The sequence below is a fragment of the Ambystoma mexicanum genome, chromosome 10 (genome assembly GCF_040938575.1).
Source record: "Ambystoma mexicanum isolate Mex_15411 chromosome 10, UKY_AmexF1_1, whole genome shotgun sequence".
Classification (NCBI taxonomy): domain Eukaryota; kingdom Metazoa; phylum Chordata; class Amphibia; order Caudata; family Ambystomatidae; genus Ambystoma; species Ambystoma mexicanum.
The window spans coordinates 311,151,807-311,170,423 of NC_090932.1; positions in this window are offsets into that span (position 1 = coordinate 311,151,807).

Sequence of the window (18,617 nt, forward strand, 5' to 3'; positions counted from 1 at the left end):
GGGATTTTGCAGATCCATCATACTTGTCTACCACACCACCCAGTAACACACTCTCTTTTGTAGCGGAATCGCGAGACAAAACAAGTTGCTTTCATGCGGCATTCTCCGCTTTTAAGTTCTGCACCTCGGTTGTTAGCTCTTGCATGTCATGCATGAGATCCTGGATGGCCTTTTCCATATCGGTTTCAATATCGGTCGTTCGGCGTCTCAAACTGTCGTGAATCTCCCCCTTTCTCACCTGAAGTCGCTTCTTGCAGGGATCCGTGGGAAGATTCTTCTTGCGGGCGGATCGGGTTTTGTACAGGCCGGCATGAGTCTCTTCCGACTCCAGCATGCGTTCAGCGTTCCATGATACTCGCGGGTTCAGGACATTCAGGAAGAGAGAAGCGGTCGCAAGGATACGTGGATTCCAGGAACAGGGTGGAAAGGAGAGGGTGGAAGGAGTGGGAATAAGGGTCCAGGAACTTGGATAACAGAAGGGTTCGCCAGGCTGCGAAGTACACGTCTAGTCACTACCTGTTGATAGCATTGAGACGCGCGGGGCCACGGGGGCGTGGCATATTTATGGGACGTACTACGTCCGCCGTGAAGGCTGCTGCCAGGCGTGTCACATGATACGGCCATGTTGGGAGAAACAATTAATGCAAGCCCTGCCGCAATAAGGACCAGGAAGTCCCGAAGGGACGCGTTCTGTGGGTCATGACAGAGACAAAGGGTTAAGGAAAAGAGGCCAATATTGAAAGCCAGTGAAAGAAAATATATTGGAAAGGGGTAATTAAGAAAGCAAATCACCTACCAGTGACACTTATAAATACAGCTTGGGAAAATAAGAAGCCAAATGAGAAACCAAGTGAGAAGCCATGGGCAAATGGTTTGGCGATCTGTAGGAGGTGGACCGTTTGTTCTGTTAACTGCGCCTCTACCAGAAAGCCCCAACCCGAAGGAAAGTGTTAAAAAGAATTGAAGAACAAGAAGTTAATCAAACACCAATTGAACTTTGTGCTTTAAGTAGTGAGCACTCTAAGCTTGGTGAAAAGAACCCTGAGCTCCTATTTGAATACTGTGAATGAATTGAACATTGTGCTTTAAGGAAGGAGTATTTTAAACTTGGGGAAGGCAACCCTGAGCTCTCATGGGACATTGTGAACCAATTGTGCTTTACACAAGAAGTGCTTTAAGCTTGGGGAAGAGAACGCCTGAGCACATGTTTGAATGTTGTGAACCAATTGAACTTTGAGCTTTAAGGATTAAGTATGTTAAGCTTGGGGAATGGAACCCTAAGCTCTCGTTGAACATTGGTAACACGTTGAACATTGTTTTTGGAAGAACCAGTGTTTGAGCTTGGAAAGAATACTTTAAGCTCTTGCTGAACTTTGTGAATCCAGTGAAACATTATTGGAACTGTATCTTAAACTTGGGGTAGGGAACCTTGACATCTTTTTGTTTAAACTGTGTTGAACTTGGGGAAGGAAATCCCGAAAAGATTTTTGTTGAAAATGTCTCAAACTTGGAAAGGGGGCCAAGAGCAAACCAGGAGCTGGACAAACACAGTTTAGTTGGTTACTGATATCCCTACACTATGTTTAGTAATAGATGTGAGGGCAAGCATAGGGTTTTGACACAGATAGACTTTAATTTTGACTTAAGACATAGATTGTCCCTAGCTTATTTAGGTAGGGGAAACCCCACCTTAGTTATAGGACAAGATAGGCATTAAACCAACCCAAAGACTTTCAATAAAGGTTTTACAAACTGTTACCCTTGTTGTCTGTGCCATCTCTTAATACCATGCCTACATCTGTATCAGTTGTGGAAAAATGACCAGTGACTATTCCGGTCAATTGGTGAACATTTTATTAGTAGAAAGCAAGCAACGGGACAACAACAAACCAACACAGTATGAAACCTCAACAGAAGTGAGACCCCTCCTCCCACCATGCACCAGTCTCTAATACCCAGAGGAATTGTGGAAATCATGACAGGAGCCAGTATTGTAAGGCTAAACATACTTTATTCACTCCACTGAGTTGTAAATGTTCAAGATCAGACGAATCACAGACTTTAAGGCAGTTACTTTACTGTGGTTTAAAGTCTGGGGGTAAGAATACTTCTTTGGAAACTTCTTCTAATCACTCGAGCCGGGTAGGCCCCGCAGTCCCTACTACTCTCCTCTCCTTCTGCCTGAAATGAGCAACAACAGGATAATCAGTACAGTTCCTTTTATCCCCTGTAACAGGCTTGTAAATGGGCCAATCAGGAACAGGTCCTCCTACCGCCACCCGGATTGGTTAATAATATGGGAGCCCTGCCCTTAATATATGAGCTGCTGTCCCCCTTCCTGTCTTCTCCACTTCTTTGTCACTGCCGGGATTTCCCAATTTGCCCCCAGGCTCCACGTGGTTGTCACGCTCAAAGTGCGCAGTCTGCTTCCTGAGCCCAAGGTAGGCTCCGCCCTGGGCGCAAAATGAGCCGGTGCAACGTCACTTTTTGCTATGTGTCAGAAAATCCTATCCTGCTGACTGAACATGCGCACACATGCTCAGTCATTACTTAACAGATAGGATTTTTTGACACCATGAATGTGGTGTGCCTGTCTTTTTGGGGACCCAGGGGTGCAGTTCATTTAACTTTATGTGAGCTAGGCTGGCTGAAATAAAAGAACAAAGAGAAGTCGTTTCACGAGCGACTTCAAAAGGGACGGAAAGAGCACGAACCCAGCGGACACTATGCGTTTTTATTCTATAAGCTCCCAGGATTGCAAAAAACACTAAATGCGGTGCCATTGTAACCCTCCTCCCCCATACTGAATGTTTTCAAGGTTGCACGTTATTGTACATTTCCTTTCACACACACATTGCTTGGGTCTGCCTCCTGCTGCACTGGCTAATGTGAACGCTGGTGGGAGCGGACTGGGATCTTTAGTTTAGAGAGAGCTGACACGGGATAGAGGGAGGGGGCTCAGACGGGTAAAGACACGCGAGGGGGCTTTGGATGTGATCACACCCTGTCTCCAGTAATTGGAGTCAGCCATCTGCATATAGAAAGAGCGACTTGTCCACTGCCTGAAGTCCACATAGGTGAAGTAATCAAATAATACACTTCAATATGTTCACAACAATATTGGGTCATGCTTCTTGAGAGAGCCATTGCAGGCGTGTGTGGCAATAGAAAGGGACACAAGAAATAGAGCGCACAGTATTTTCATTTACAACAAAAGATGCATTCATCATGGGACCTTAAAGACGTGCTCGATATCTATGCAGCAAAGATGTTCTAGGTTTGCTCAAACGTGACATGGACAGTGGCACAGATTGAGTGACAGTGGGACAAAGAGAGCTGTTAGAGGTGTCATCATGCAGGGGGTGGAGGAAAGAGGTGGTAGCTGGCAGGGGGCTAGAGGTGGTAGTGGGCAGATGGTGGGAGGAGAGAGGTGGTAGTGGGCAGAGGGTTAGAGGTGGTAGTGGGCAGGTGGTGGGAGGAGAGGGGTGGTAGTGGGCAGAGGGTTAGAGGTAGTAGTGAGCAGGTGGTGGGAGGAGAGTGATGGTAGTGGGCAGATGGTGGGAGCAGAGAGGTGGTAGTGGGCAGGGGGTTAGAGGTGGTAGTGGGCAGGTGGTGGGAGGAGAGAGGTGGTAGTGGGCAGAGGGTTAGAGGTAGTAGTGAGCAGGTGGTGGGAGGAGAGTGATGGTAGTGGGCAGATGGTGGGAGCAGAGAGGTGGTAGTGGGCAGGGGGTTAGAGGTGGTAGTGGGCAGGTGGTGGGAGGAGAGAGGTGGTAGTGGGCAGGGGGTGGAGGAGAGAAGTGGCATCTTGCAGGGGGTGGAGGAGAGAGTTGGTAGCTGGCAGGGGGTTTAGAGGTGGTAGAGGGCATATGGTGGGAGGAGAGAGGTGGTATGGTGGCAGGAGAGAGGTGGTAGTGGGCAGGGGGTGGAGGAGAAAGGTGGTAGTTGGGAGGGGTGGGAGGAGAGGTGGAGTAGAGAAGTGGTAGCTGGCGAGAGCTTCAACCGCTTTGGCACGGCGGCCAGTTCGGTGCGCCCATTTTTTCTTATTTATTTTTTTCAGTGCACCCATTTTCTCTTATTTTTTTTTATCAGACTGTTCCATCATGACAGTTAAAGGATAGTTCCGGGACTTTTTTTTTATTGTTTCTACGGTTCGGCCATGTGTTTTTAAGCATAAATCGGTAGATCGTAGAAAACTTTCCTATGGACCTTACCCGACGTTTCGTCCATTAACGCACTCGAAATCAGCCGCCATTTTGTGATAATCCTATCATTTCCCCCCATCGACCTGGCTCACCTGCGTTTGCCGCACTAAATCAAATCCCCCGCCCCTGAGCCTGACATCAGCAGACGCGTACCGCCCATTTCCCAACGCCAAAGCACGTTTCGTGTCAACAATCGCTGCGCCTCAGCTAATGAAGTGTCGCCATGGAAATGGCAGTACGCCTCTTTCCTCAATAAGTATAAACACACCGTTTCACAACACACAGCAGCAGATTTTCGATTCCATTACTCTCTCTGTGTTACTTTGAGTATTCTGTGACTCGTTTCTGTGCTCTGGTCAGCTACCTTCGCCGCTTCTAGGCCTTGTGAACACCTGTACCATCTCTGTAAATTATTTTACTTTCTTTACCACACAATGGCTACAATAATGCCGTATATGTACGAGCCCGAGTACACCGAGGAGGAACTACTGGAAAGGCAAGCACGCGAAAACGATGGGGATTCGGACGGCAGTTGGGAGGACCAGTCAACGGATGAAGAGCCTGGACCATGTCGTATGGACGGCGTCTCCACCTGGTGCACGTGCAATCGGTGCGAGCTAATGCCAACTGAGGAGGAGAACTGCTGCTGCCGTGAAAATTGCGGGTGCTTGGCCTACATTTCGGAAGGCGAGCCAAGTCCGCAATGCATCACCGAGCTGCCAGAGTTCAGGGAAGCCTGCCTCTCACGGACCGTGTTGAGGATGATGATGGTGCTTATGCACGAACTTCGCGGCACTGTTCGTCCGCGTAATCCGAGTAACGAGTAAGTATACTCTGGTTGTGATGTCAGTGATGCCACTACTATTTCATGGTCGTCTCCCACATATAAAATTACATCTACATATCATTCGAACGCATGTAAATTGGTTCCATATTGTGCATTTTCTAGATAGAATTTTTTTCAAAGCAGAATGACATTTTTTACCTGAATCGACATTGATAAGAAAGTTTTGTCATTTTAATACAGTTTGCATCTTTCTTTTTCACAGGTGGTACAGGCTGGTGGCCTATCGTTGCTTCACTTGGTGGCTTCACGGTGTTAGCCCCCCTTCATAAGGCTGCTCCACGCACATCAAATGACCACGCAGGAGCCATTGTGCTCTACGACCTTCCCTTTATTCCTCCATACTCTTTCTGCCGTTTCCTTTCCCCTGCCCCTCCCTTTCCTCCCGCCTCCCGCTCCTTCTCATCGTCCTGAGCCTCCCACTTAAAGGGGCTCTGTCCTTTTCTTCACTTATAACACCTCCCCCTTGCTTAACATGAGGCTTCCCGGGTCACATTTGCTTGATGAGACGTTGGGGTCTCTTTGTGGCTCGATGGGGCCTGCTTGGTTGCTCGTGGGTCTCTTCCGCGCTTTCTTGTCTCAGTGTTTCATGGGTCTCTGCTCTCTCCTTTTCCTTCCTCTCGATCGCATCTCCCTTCGGTGATTCATGCTCTTCAAAGTATAGCTCATGGAGGAGGGAGTCCTTTGGCGTCATTTTGCCGTGATTCTCCGTCGTGGTTGCCACTTGCTCTTTGTCCCTTGTCGTTAGGATGGGGTCTGCGTGGGTCATCTGTCTTTTGCCTTTGCTTGCATCTCCCGCATCTTGCTCGGACATGTGGTCCTTCTTGTGGGTTGCTTTGAATGACCTATAGTGGACACTGATGAGTGCGTGCTGTAGTGCTGTCCGGTGACTGAGACGGCTGTGCCCTCTGGCGGGACTCGGTATCATGCGGATGGTGTCCGGCACTCTGCAGTCTCCTTGGGTTGGGTCACGTCGTGACTGTCCTTGAGGCTGTTCTGTCTGTGTCGTCCTCCATTGGACGGCCTTGTTTTGGCGTTTGTCTAGGGGGTATTCTTCCGCCCTTGTCTGGTACAGTTGCCTTGTGCTGACGTTTTCTGTCACTTCCACTTCCCCCCCCGTACGATATTTCGAAGGGTACCGGGTGGTTGCGAAGCTCATAGTCCTCTCGCAGACCGGGTGGGGTTCGTGTGCCAGTTGCTGGTCTGTCAGGGTAGAGGGGGTGCGCATGCCTAAAACTTCTGGGTGGGCTGGTGTTCGGGACCTTGATGTCGAACCGTGCTCCAGGTGTACTCGGGTCTCTTGCCTGGGGTGTCAGTTGGTGTGCCAAGCTTGTGGGTGGTCCTGTTCTGCACATTCTCTGAAGGTGGCCTTCCTGGCCACAGCACCAGCATGTTCGTCTAAAGGCTGGGTATGGGTGTCTGTGGGTGTATTTCCACCCTTGCCCGTGGCATTGCTCTGTGTTCGGGTTTTCTTGTCAGTGTCTTCTCAGTTTCCTCCTTCTCCAGGGTCGAGTGGGCTCAGGGCATTGCGGTTGTTCTTCCGTGAGGGCCGCAATGGCGTCGTGTTCACCTCTCCTTTCAATGGCAGCTGCTTGTGTGTCAACTCTCTCGTATGTTTTTGCCATATTGAGTATTTTCGCTAGGGGTAGGGGCTTTATGAGAAGGTGTTTTCTGAACGTTGACGAGGTGCACCCTTCTATGACCCTTAGTCTTATGGCTTCTTCATCATTGAAGTTGGCGAAGTCGCAGTCTCCTATCTTCTGCTGGAGACGTATGACGAACTCTCTGATCGATTCGTGTGGGCGCTGCCTGTGTTGGTTAAATGCAAGGCGTTCGTAGTCTTTGTTGGATCCTACTATGAGTTTGTCGTTGACTGCATCGAGGAGGCGTTGGTACGTGGTTTTGTCTGTAGCTGGAATAGTCTTGATGATGTCCTTTACCTCTTTTCCTACCAAGTTCTTAAATATGCTGAGTTTGTTTGGTGGGTCTTTGTTCCCAATTGCACTTAGAAAGTCTTCAAACTCTTCGATCCACTCTTCCCATCTTGTTCCTTGGTCGTGGTGCGGATTCAAGGCGAATGGGTCGGGTCTTCTCATGGCGGCGGCATATGATGTGGGGCCCAAGTTTGCCAGGGCTTGCGTGCCTGCGTCGGCGTCTGCTTGTGTGTGGTCAGTCATGGTGTGGGCGCGTCGTGGTGCTCCACGTGGAAGTAGGACCTTGGTTGTCGCTCTTGGCTTTCAGGATGGTCAAGGGCAGTTGGTTGTCCTGTGGCGTGGTTACTCGTATTCTCGTGTTAGGCAGCGGCAGTTCAGGCGCAGCTTTACTCTCGTGGGCTGCTGGTAGTATCCAGATGGGTTCTCTTGGTCCTCTGCAGTCTGCAGGGGTGTGAGTTGGCGTGATGGCTCTCCACCTTGTCGTTATCCTCGTGGTGATGCACAAATTGTGTTGGTGTTGTCCTTCTGTGGGCCTGTCACATTTCGGCACCGGTGGCTTGCGTGGTGGAGGCCACTAATGTGTGCCCAGTCTGTTATAGAGCTGCATTGGTGTTCCAATAACATAGGTCCACTGGGTGGGTGGCTCTGGGTTTCTGGCATGGTGTCGGTGTCCCAGTTAGTGCTCTCTGTTTGCACTTGTCAGGTTGTTTTGGTCCCGGGGTGGACCCCTCTCTCTGTATCAGTCCTTTCTGTTGGTGGTGCAGACATAAGCGGCGGGCCTCTTATATCTTGAGGATTGGTGGTGGTGCTGGCCGCGGGTGCCACTTTGTGTGCTGGCTCTGGTTGGTGACTTTTGTTGCCTGTTGCTGCTAGGGCGTGGTTCTGGGCAATTCTCGGGTCACTGTCGCTGGTGTCGAGGCGATGACGTTTGTTCCTGGCATCGGGGTGTGCTTTTGGTAAGTGGGTGTAAGCACTATGGTGTCACTTAATTCATGCACAGCATGTGTCCTTGCTGTTGTTTGGGTCTGGTACGGGCGCTCATGGGTCGTGGTTGGGCCCACTCTATCTTTCCTCCTTTTGTCTATTTCTGAGGCAATGTGACGTAACAGGAGATGCAAGATGCACTTTCCTGCTTGTTTTTATTTGCTTGCACTATTGTCACACTGGGAAACACGGGATGTGAATTCCCCACGTATCTTTATTATTACGGAAATAATGTTTTTTTTTTTTTTTTTTTTGTGTCACAAATGGGAGACACGGGGTTAATCTCGTTTGGTATTGTTGCTTTAATATAGATTGTCACGTTGGGGAGACACGGGGTTCCTTTCTCTTTTAGCCCCCGTCCCTGCTCCTTACTTGAGATGTTGCAACCGCAGCGGCGGTCGGGTGACTCCTCTTGTACTGTGCGAGCAGGCGTGGTGTATCAGCTGGACTGCCGGGTCTGCCGTGCGGTTACAAACGTTGCAGACGCGGTCTTCTCTTCCCTTCCTCCAACGCTCCGCAGCTGTTGGGGCTTCCTTCTCGGATGCGCGGGCCGCACGCGGGCGGTTCACTTCGGGTCGCTGGTGCAGGGCACACGGGCATCTCCTGATGCGCGGGTTGCACGGACCTTCCGGCAGGGGCGCTCGGGCCTCTGCTTAAATCCAGGGCATACGCAGGCCCACCTGAGTTGTGGGGCATACGGGCCCACCACAAAGGCACCCCGGCCCGTTTACTCTGTGCGCACCGGCCCACTGTAGGGCTCACAGGCCCACCTCCTATTTCCGGGCACACGGGCCCACCACGAGAGCACACGGGCCCAATTGCTCTGGGCGCTCGGCCCGCTGCAGGGCTCACAGGCCCACCTCCTATTGCCGGGCACACGGGCCCACCACGAGGGCACACAGGCCCAATTACTCTGGGCGCTCGGCCCGCTGCAGGGCTCACGGGCCCACCTCTTATTGCCGGGCGCTCTGGCCCACCGTTGTTCCGAGCACACGGGCTCACTGCAGGGCACACAGGCCCATCATTACTGCAGGGCACACTGGCCCTTTCTTTGTCGCAGGCGCATGGGCCTCTTCTGTTTCATGGGGCACACGTCCTCCACGCTAGGCGCACGGGCCCTCCTCCTCTTCTGCCGCTGGGCATTCGGCCTCCCCTTCACTGCGGGCACACGGGCCCCCGGATGCTGCTGGGCACACAGGCCCTATCCACTGATGCTGCTGGGCTCCCCTCCGTCATGGCACAGCAGGGGATCGTTTCCCTTCGTCGCCAGTTGTTAGCCCCCCTTCATAAGGCTGCTCCACGCACATCAAATGACCACGCAGGAGCCATTGTGCTCTACGACCTTCCCTTTATTCCTCCATACTCTTTCTGCCGTTTCCTTTCCCCTGCCCCTCCCTTTCCTCCCGCTCCTTCCCATCGTCCTGAGCCTCCCTCTTAAAGGGGCTCTGTCCTTTTCTTCACTTATAACACACGGGAGGCTCGGACACCGCGTTCGGAGAGTAATACCTGCCTGTGCGGTACTTGCCATTAGACATTTCCCCAGCGACAGTGGACAATACCGCGGATTTTCCCTGGATGTGCTGCAACCGGAACTTTACAATGTGTAATGTTTATTATTTATGTTCAATTGAAATTAAGATCTAAAATAAAACCCAACATATATTTTAACAATGGTTTGCAAAGGTAGCGGGCGCCCCTCTCTCGACAGAACAAGGCCTGATAACCTGTTCAGTGGTTATTAACCACTTGAGAGTTCGCAGCCACTGCTTTTACTCACTGTGCCTTTCACAGATGGGAAATATCCATTTGCATATCAGTCTTTGTCCTGCCCAGGGGCAGTCCAGCACCGAAATGCAATGGCAATTCCAACCTGAACGAGAGTACCACCAGCAACCCCATACACGTGTTTCACCCTTGTTGGGGATCATCAGTGAGGTGAAGCTGATGCCTCTCTAAGCACAGTGAGAGGGAGACCACGTCTGGTTGCCCCCAGGAGACCTAGGGTTACCAATCCCAAGTTCCTTGAAATTTAGTTTGCAAAGGTAGCGGGCGCCCCTCTCTCGCAGAACAAGGCCTGATAACCTGTTCAGTGGTTATTAACCACTTGAGAGTTCGCAGCCACTGCTTTTACTCACTGTGCCTTTCACAGATGGGAAATATCCATTTGCATATCAGTCTTTGTCCTGCCCAGGGGCAGTCCAGCACCGAAATGCAATGGCAATTCCAACCTGAACGAGAGTACCACCAGCAACCCCATACACGCGTTTCACCCTTGTTGGGGATCATCAGTGAGGTGAAGCTGATGCCTCTCTAAGCACAGTGAGAGGGAGACCACGTCTGGTTGCCCCCAGGAGACCTAGGGTTACCAATCCCAGGTTCCTTGAAATTTAGTTTGCAAAGGTAGCGGGCGCCCCTCTCTCGACAGAACAAGGCCTGATAACCTGTTCAGTGGTTATTAACCACTTGAGAGTTCGCAGCCACTGCTTTTACTCACTGTGCCTTTCACAGATGGGAAATATCCATTTGCATATCAGTCTTTGTCCTGCCCAGGGGCAGTCCAGCACCGAAATGCAATGGCAATTCCAACCTGAACGAGAGTACCACCAGCAACCCCATACACGTGTTTCACCCTTGTTGGGGATCATCAGTGAAGGTGAAGCTGATGCCTCTCTAAGCACAGTGAGAGGGAGACCGCGTCTGGGATATTTCCCATCTGTCGAGAGAGGGGCGCCCGCTACCTTTGCAAACTAAATTTCAAGGAACCTGGGATTGGTAACCCTAGGTCTCCTGGGGGCAACCAGACGTGGTCTCCCTCTCACTGTGCTTAGAGAGGCATCAGCTTCACCTCACTGATGATCCCCAACAAGGGTGAAACACGTGTATGGGGTTGCTGGTGGTACTCTCGTTCAGGTTGGAATTGCCATTGCATTTCGGTGCTGGACTGCCCCTGGGCAGGACAAAGACTGATATGCAAATGGATATTTCCCATCTGTGAAAGGCACAGTGAGTAAAAGCAGTGGCTGCAAACTCTCAAGTGGTTAATAACCACTGAACAGGTTATCAGGCCTTGTTCTGTCGAGAGAGGGGCGCCCGCTACCTTTGCAAACTAAATTTCAAGGAACCTGGGATTGGTAACCCTAGGTCTCCTGGGGGCAACCAGACGTGGTCTCCCTCTCACTGTGCTTAGAGAGGCATCAGCTTCACCTCACTGATGATCCCCAACAAGGGTGAAACACGTGTATGGGGTTGCTGGTGGTACTCTCGTTCAGGTTGGAATTGCCATTGCATTTCGGTGCTGGACTGCCCCTGGGCAGGACAAAGACTGATATGCAAATGGATATTTCCCATCTGTGAAAGGCACAGTGAGTAAAAGCAGTGGCTGCGAACTCTCAAGTAAAGCAGTGGCTGCGAACTCTCAAGTGGTTAATAACCACTGAACAGGTTATCAGGCCTTGTTCTGTCGAGAGAGGGGCGCCCGCTACCTTTGCAAACTAAATTTCAAGGAACCTGGGATTGGTAACCCTAGGTCTCCTGGGGGCAACCAGACGTGGTCTCCCTCTCACTGTGCTTAGAGAGGCATCAGCTTCACCTCACTGATGATCCCCAACAAGGGTGAAACACATGTATGGGGTTGCTGGTGGTACTCTCGTTCAGGTTGGAATTGCCATTGCATTTCGGTGCTGGACTGCCCCTGGGCAGGACAAAGACTGATATGCAAATGGGTATTTCCCATCTGTGAAAGGCACAGTGAGTAAAAGCAGTGGCTGCGAACTCTCAAGTGGTTAATAACCACTGAACAGGTTATCAGGCCTTGTTCTGTCGAGAGAGGGGCGCCCGCTACCTTTGCAAACTAAATTTCAAGGAACCTGGGATTGGTAACCCTAGGTCTCCTGGGGGCAACCAGACGTGGTCTCCCTCTCACTGTGCTTAGAGAGGCATCAGCTTCACCTCACTGATGATCCCCAACAAGGGTGAAACACGTGTATGGGGTTGCTGGTGGTACTCTCGTTCAGGTTGGAATTGCCATTGCATTTCGGTGCTGGACTGCCCCTGGGCAGGACAAAGACTGATATGGAAATGGATATTTCCCATCTGTGAAAGGCACAGTGAGTAAAAGCAGTGGCTGCGAACTCTCAAGTGGTTAATAACCACTGAACAGGTTATCAGGCCTTGTTCTGTCGAGAGAGGGGCGCCCGCTACCTTTGCAAACTATATTTTAACAATGGTTGTTTTGATTTTTTAAATGAATCTAGTGTGTCTCCATTGAATAGTCTTCCTGTGCCTTGTCTTGTCACACCACATGTCTCCGGCCAGCATCCTCCCTCACGCTGGCCGCCCACCTTCAATCCACATAACCGTTGAACCCATATGTAGCAGACATACATATGTTATTTTGCGGGTTGGCATCAAGCCTCCCGGCCTTGCCTCCTCCCCCAAAAATACTTACCACACCACTTTGTTCAAGCGTTGGCAATAAAAGGCAGTTGGATTTTATTGATACAAAACATGGTTATAGGTAAATAATCAATATGGTTGATCATAATAAATCATCCTTTTGGGCACCGGGTACAGAGATGACCCCCTCTGGCCCGTGCCGCCTTGCCACCACAGGCCAGCCTGCTGCTGACTAACTGCCTAGGCATCCAGGGTCTCCAGGGTGAACTGCACCCATATATTCTCCTGGGAGGGTGAGGTATTTATAAACTCACCCCCCTGCCTTCCATGTACTAGATCCTGCAGCCTGCCTCTTACATGCAGTTAGATGGCCTCTCCTTGGTGAGGCCCTGCGGCAAACGAGTCTTGTCTGTACGACCACCACCCCAATCCACCCCCCGCCCTATCAAAGGCAGTTCGCACCGGGGTACTTGCGCTGGCAAGTGGAGCTGTCAGGGAGCGATAAAGGCCAAGAGGTGCCAAAGACCATGTACACTTCAAAGTGGTCTATAGAGCATGGGTTGTTGTTCCCATGTCTACCTCCAGACCCTGTGTCTCCTGCCAAGCATCCCCCCTCACGCTGGACGCCTCCCTGCAAACCGCATAATGCCACGACATATTCACGTCATTCATTCACAAACACACCCCTGTTTCGAATTCTTTATAACCCACTTCATATGACCACTTCGAGCAAACTCGTCAGTTTGCAACCTGTGAACTGCTCCCTGTTCTACGACAAGAAACTACTCTGATCCCTGCATCTAACTGTTTGTTCGTCAAGGTAAGGCCATGTACCATAATCATTTTGCGTCCAATTTTTTAATTTATATCTATTTGCTAGTAGTCATCAAATTGCATCCATGTTTTCTTTTCGTTCAAGACAGTACATGCAAGGAACTAGTCACATGTTCTGAGTTTAGTCAAATTATTTTTCTATTTTTTTAAAGTTATTCAAATACTTATCCGCATGTGAATAACGTGTAGTTCCAAGAACCAAAACGAACCTTGCATTGAACCTTTTATGTGTCATTTAATTTTTTAACACATTGGTATTCATAGAGAATTGTTGATCTTTACTTTTCAGAACTTTCCACAATGCCTGCCTGTTCCATTGGCGGTTGCCCTTCGAAGACCCATAAAAAATCTGAAGGTACTATAATGCATGTTTTCCCTAAGACAATAGATCAGATAAGAGAATGGGTCCGATATTGCGGATATCCACCGTCTGAGCTTGAAAGTAGAGTCCTAGAAGTCTTTGCGGACAAGAGGGGTGATCGATACCGCATCTGCAGCAGGCACTTTAGCTCAGACATGTACTCCACATCATTGCTAATAAAGAAGAACACACCGCGAGCGAAGCGAAAATTGCTCTCAACCGCTATTCCCACTCTATTCGTCCACATCCCTCCACTGGTGAGTCAAGTTTACGGATTTAGCTCTCGGCCTTGCGGTAGTGTGTAGCATTAGCTAACAATAATTTCCCCATTTATGTGTCCACTCAATATGAAGGCGGAAGATTCTCCATCCGTGTCGTTATTGCAGTCATCAGCCACTTCAAGCGCCTATCGGGTAATCTTACTTAGCTATTCTGCCACTGACTTGTTTTAGGCATGTAAATCAATAGTTTTAATTTATCGTGTAATTATTTTACCTAATGGTACACCCTAGTACTCGTCCTCTAGTCTTTGTTTTCAGTTATAATTATTGTTATCCAAAATAATGCAAGTACTGTCTTTCAGGGAGATGCTGAGGAGTCCAACGCATTGACGACAACCGTTGATGTCACTCAGATGCTCGAGGTACGTTTCCGGACAGTTCCATCGATGGAGATCATCAGATCTTGCATTCTTGTAGCGTGATTGTTACACACGTTTCTTTCGTTTTTAGCCATTGATATGTCCTTCTGTCGTCGCCCTCCTCTGTGTCTTCTTTTTTCAATATTGTGTTCATTACTAATGAAAGTCCTATGTTTCAGGGAGTCGATGGAGCATTAGTCCAAGAAGAAGGGGGAGCATGCAGTTACGGGTCGGCGCAATGTTCTACAAGAACATCACCCCTAGTAGTTGATGCAGATCTCTGGGTGGTGACACTTCCAACGATCGAGCAAATCGAATCATATTTAGATATCCATTACTTATTTTAGACAACTGATCATTTGTGCAGGACTATTTAGATGAGCCGTTGACGCCTGCACAAAGTTTATGTTCTTTTTAACAAAATAGAAAACCATACTAATGCAATTACTGTGTTTCAGGGAGTTGCTGAAGCGTCATCTTCAATAATATCATCAATGGAAGTCTATGCGGAGCCCGAGGTATGGATCTTGACAGTTCCATCTAACTAGATCAACAATGCGTGAATAATTGTCGTTTGAATGTTCTACACAATGCGTTCATTCGTGTTTTGCTATTGAGATGTACGTGGGTATTGGTCCCTAAGTACATTTTGTGTTTTCAATATTATTATACATACTAATGAAAGTTCTATGTTTCAGGGAGTCGATGGAGCGTCAGTGCGTGATGGATGTGCTTATCATGAAAATATAGTCGTTGCAGCGCAAGAGGAAGTGGAGACATGCACACACGAGTCGGAGCAACAGCGTCCTGATGTTGAAGTTCGAGGCAAGAAAGTTTCAAAGAAAAGAAAGCAAAAGAAGGTTAGTGTCCTGGTCACTATATTATGTTGTTTTTCACTGTTAATAGTTCAATACTGTAAGTTGTGTTTGAACTGAACATCCCTTTTCCAATCTGTCCTCTAGTTGCGAGTGGGTGTACGAACTAGATCTACACAGACAGTGAAGCGAACGAGAGATGTTGCTTGTCAAACCTTTTGGCAGGGACTTGAGACTGGAGATGCATCGTGCCAATGGGAAGAATATGAAGTGATTGACAACGGAGCTATACCACCACCAGCCATTGATAGTGAATGTCCTCCTGATAGTTCGGATGCAGTCGGAGATCAATTCACAGAATCCACACCCGCAAAAACTAAGACCGCGAGAAAGTTGAAGAAATTGTTTTATTCACCCATCGCCGGAGAAGGAACAGATGTTGCAATGGAAGAGAATGAAGTGGACGACAATGAAACACCATCAATATCACTGAACATAGCGGAAGACGATATCAGAGATTCTACCTTTCATGTGAGTGACATGTCCTCAACGTTACAGGCCGAACCAGCTGGGATGCAGAGTGACAGTATAAGGAAAGAGGCCAAATTCATTGTATTCGATAGTTGTTTGATTGATATTATTATTAGGATGAAATGTGGGCATTCGGTTGGTGGGGAAGTATGTGGGGAGCCATTGATTAATGTGACTCGTGCAATTCGAGGCACTAACCTTAAAATACATGCCACCTGTACAAAATATCATCCTTTCTCATGGTCTGCACAACCCATGCTGGGGCAACTGCCAGCAGGCAATCTACTTTGTGCAGCGGCCGCACTTTTTAGTGGTTCAAGTTTTAAAAAGTTAGAGTATTTCTTTCAGTTTGTGGGAATCCATTTCATTGCGAAAACTCAGTTCTACAAATACCAAACCGATTATCTATTTCCAGCCATTAGCGAAGCTTGGAGAATGGAAAAAATGTCTATTGATAGTACATTCGCGGGCAAACGGTTCAGGCTAGCCGGTGATGGACAGTGCGACAGCCCAGGATTTTCAGCCAAGTACTGCACCTACCACTTTCAGGACATGGAAAGTAAGAAAATTGTGAGTTCGGTGGTCGTGCAGGTGTCACAAAGTACATCCTCAGTGGCCATGGAGAAAGTTGGCTTTGTAGCATCATTGCAAGAACTACAATCGCGGGGAATGGTGATCGACCTGATAGCCACGGACAGACACGTTTCAATTGCCAAGACAATGAGAGAAGAGTACAAAAATATAAATCACCAATTTGACGTATGGCATCTTGCAAAAACAATCAATAAAAAAATGTCGGCTGCAGGTAAAAAAAAAGATATGCAAGGTATTTCACAGTGGTCCAAGTCAATCAGCAACCATCTTTGGTGGAGCTCAAAAACATGTGGAGGGTCGTTGGAAATTCTACTGGAAAAATGGCGGTCAGTAATGCTACACTGTAGCAACGTTCACCGCTGGACCACAAACCAACATTTCCACAATTGTGAACGTGGCCATTTGTCCACAGAGGAGGCACAGAAGAAGAAGTGGTTGATTCCTTCATCACCCACTCACAAAGCCATTGAAAAGATTGTATTTGATAAAACTATAACAAGAGATTTGAGGGGACTCACGGAATTCTGCCACACAGGCGATTTGGAGGTGTTCCACAATATGTGCCTAAAGTACAGGCCAAAACGATTGCATTTTGGCATGGAGGGCATGATAAATCGGACTCTTCTAGCGGTCTTGGCACATAACCATAATGTTGGCCGTCAACAAAGTAGGACGACCGGAACTTTAGGGACGCTTCGCTACAATAAGGCCTTCACTAAAAGAAGTAAACAATGGGTGATCAAACCAGTGTTTCAGGATATGCAATATGAGTTTATTGAGAGACTTATTGTTGATGTCCTAGATAGGCACATACATGGAGTTGTGAACGAACCTGTGCAGGGGACAATTGCATTGCCACCCAACATTGCCTCTGTTCCATGTCCACCTAAAGAAGAGCTCATTGAGAAATACACATCACGGTTTAAATGATTGTAATTTGATTGTCTGTTCTCTCGAGTCTCCTCATGTTGCAGGCCCATTGAATATGTGTATCTATGTAATGTGTAAATAAAAGTGATTGCTCAGTGTACATGCAATGTGTCTCTCCACCGTTGCCCCTCCCTTCACCGTGCAGTTGTGCGAACCACCCGGGTGTCACCTGTGACTTTGCTCTGGAGTCTCCTCATGTCGCAGGCCCATTGAATATGTGTAGCTATGTATTGTGTAAATAAAAGTGATTGCTCAATGTACATGCAATGTGTTTATCCAACCTTGTTCATTTGCGCATTAAATTAAACCAAACAGTAATATAAATCATTTTTCAAAAAATATAGAATGTCTCCGTATTTATGGTTCTCTGGGGCTGCAAATGCACGCAGACAAAATGCAAAGATGGAGTGTAAATTTCAAGTCCTGTGAGATGGCCTTACACTGAATGTAGCTAACTAGGAATGTGTGCTCGTTCAAATTGAAGGTCAGCTGCTTTGATTTTTTGCTCGGGTGCCGGAATGGCCCACGACTCAGTATAAGGTTCTATTGTTATTTGACCTTGACAGGCCGGGACCATCCCGAAAGACTTCTTTTTGGGGGTGTGGGGCAATAATGTAAGAAACGATAATGAATATAATTTCAGAAACAAAAGCCATTTAATGTTCGTTCATTAGAAGAAATAACGTCGGCATAGAAGGAGTGGTATTTCGGGGCTGCCCTACACACAGACACAATGGAAAATGCAAATATAATGTAAGTAACTCTTTAGATGAGTTTATACCGCAATTTAATTACTATACAGTAGCTTTAAAGACGGGTTAAGTTGTACTTGTTCGTTCTATGTGGCATATTGTTTTGTACCGCGCACTATCTTGAGGAGAACCATCTCCTTTTACGGAATCACCTCAAAACCTTCCTCTTTGCTTCTGCTTTCTCTCTCCCTCTCCCCTACTACAACTGGTCCACTGTCTGCGACCTCGGTCCTGGGCCCTTCCACTCTCCACCTGCACTGCCTCCCTGTCAACCCCTGCACTGGGGGACTGTCTCAGTATCCTACAGCCCCCCCTTGACGTATAATACCCAGTTGCACTGTCCTAGCTATGAAATAATTTCCCGACCTAATATATAAAATGAATAATTTTAATAAAGATCTGATGGTGAGACTACTTTCATTTTTTATGTTTTTAAAACAGGTACATCCTTCATTATTGTATGTGTCACGAGTACCAAACACCGGCGGATGGCTTTTATAACCGCCAGTTGCTTCTCTGCGTGAACAACGTTACCACTCTGATCATTTTATGGGACGATCGCCAAGTACAAGTATGCCCTTACGTGGTACTAACGGCTAGATGCAACATACAGACCATTGTGGTGGCCTAGTGCCTCGTTGTTGGAACAGCCATGCGATTATCAGTGCGACCGAAGAGCTTATTTTATCGTAAAACAACACCCTGTGTACTGCACACGAACATCGCTTGCCTCAAGACAAACTATTTTGGATCGAGAGCAAAGAAAAATGCAAATCGCAGAATATTCTCTAAACATTTGAT